The following is a 2,289-nucleotide window of genomic DNA, read 5'->3' as shown; positions in this document are numbered from 1 at the left end:
CATTTGTTGTTGGTTGCATTTCGGGAACGAAAAGGGCATTTCGGGCCTTTTTTGCCTTTTCGCGTGTAAATCGTACTTATCGAGTCATTAACCCCAAATTCTCTTTGAACATGCTTATATGAGGTATAATGTAACTATTGTGTAGAGTTATAGGCTTGCATTTGTTGTTGGTTGCATTTCGGGAACGAAAAGGGCATTTCGGACCTATTTTTGCCTTTTAGCGTCCAAATCGTACTTATCGAGTCATTTAACCCCAAATTCTCTTTGAACATGCTTATATGAGGTATAATGTAACTATTGTGTAGAGTTATAGTCATGTTAGTTGCATTTCGGGAACGAAAAGGGCATTTCGGACCTTGTTGCCCCCTCCTCTGCCCACTGCACCCCTCCACTGCCCCTCTCCCTGGCACACCCCTCCCCCCATTGCCCCACGCCCTGCTGCACCCCTCCCCTCCCTTGCTGCCTCATCCCCCACTAGCCTGCTGGACCCCTCTAATCCCCTGCTACCCCCTCCCCTCCTTATTACACCCCTCTACTACCCCCCTCCCCTGCACACCCCTCCCCCCACTGCCCCCCCCTGCTGCACCCCTCCCTCCCTTGCTGCCCCTCCCCTCCCCTGCTACACCCCTCCCCCACTTCCTGTTGCACGCCTCCCTCCCCTGCTGCCCCTCTCCTCCCCACTGCACACCTCCCCCACTGCCTTGTTGCACCCCTCCCCTCCCTGCCGCCCCTCTCCTCCCCCACTACACACCTCCCCCTCCACTGCCCCAGCCCCTCCACTGCGCCCCTCCACTGTACCCCTCCACTGCCCCTTCCCCTCCCCATTGCCCTTACTGCGCCCTCCCTCCCCTACTGCACCCCTCCCTTCCCCTCATCCACTCCCTGCTGCACCTCTCCCCTGCACACCCCCCCCCCCACTGCCCCACCCCCACTGCACCCCTCCCTCCTCCCACTGCACACCCCACTGCCCACCCCATAGGACCCTGTACAACCCTCACTGCCCCACCCCCAATTTAATTTTTTTATTATAAATAGTGTATATTTGTATAATTTCAGGGACATGACGGAGGTGCATATGGATATGAGCACGAGTGCGGAACACGCTACCGAGGATGAGTCTTTCGATGTGAGAAAGGAACGGGGTGAATTGGTTCGATCTCGCCGTGAAGAAATAAATGCACAAATGCCTAGGAATTCATTGGCGACGAAAAAGAGAAAAGGAAGGGGACCTACAAAGTCACTAGGGAAACACACCCTAATGACTTTGGAGTACGATCATTTAGGGAAACCTTGTGGAAAATGGCGTCAAAAGTATGCCGTGCAAGTTGGCATTTGCATGCATAAACTCTCCATTCTCCACTCATGAAAAGAGGTGCACGAGGGGTTGAAGAAGTGTATATGGGAAGATACTATGGTAAGCTTCACGTACAATAACGTTTAGATTCTTAATTATTTAGTTAAATATATGTGTAATATTTACTAATTTGTGAACTGCGGTTTTTATAGAATCAATTCAATATCGAAGATGATGAAGCCAAGAAGAATGTATTTCTATCCGTGATTGCCCAAAGATTAAGAGATTTTAAGGCTAAGTTAGTGTCTGGGTGGATCACTAAGCGGATAAAAGTAGTATGTACAAAGAAGAAGAACATCTACGGCGGAGAAACACAAGGCCGTTTTAAGGCTTCACTGGAAACATCATCTACACCCTCCAAATTACCATTTCAGATATGGAGGACTATCAAACCTGAAGAGTGGGAAGCATTTGTTGCAAAAAAAAAAACAACCCCAGAAACTATTGTAAGAATATTCTATTAAGACTTAATACACTTAGATCTAGTATTATTGTCTAACACCATATCTAACCTTTCTTTATAATTGTGTGTTTTAGGCAACTCGTGAGAAAACTAGCGCGAGTGCAAAAGCTAGGAAGTATTATCACCATTTGGGTGCTCATTCGTATAGTGAGGCGAGAGAGAAGTGGATGTTCAGCCATTACCCCACGATAGGGTCGACAACGGTAACGAAGAATAGCTTAACAACGTCAGTTGCACAGCCTCGGCAACCAGATAGAGTCCTCGATTGGTGGTGTTTGATGCATGGGGTTGATGTAAAGGGAAAAAGAGTCTTGCCAGATCCCCGGAACACAACAAATAGCCAACGCCATTGTAAGTACAGATTATATGGTTATATAAGGTATATATAATATAACTTGTGTGCTCACGAGCATTTCTCTTTTATCCTTATGTAGATTGGCTTCAAGGAAAAAGAGGCAACTGGTGAGTTCAC

The sequence above is a fragment of the Beta vulgaris genome, chromosome 7 (genome assembly GCF_026745355.1).
Source record: "Beta vulgaris subsp. vulgaris cultivar EL10 chromosome 7, EL10.2, whole genome shotgun sequence".
In the NCBI taxonomy this organism is placed as follows: domain Eukaryota; kingdom Viridiplantae; phylum Streptophyta; class Magnoliopsida; order Caryophyllales; family Amaranthaceae; genus Beta; species Beta vulgaris.
The sequence above is the reverse complement of the archived record's forward strand: the minus strand, read 5'-3'. Positions refer to the sequence as shown.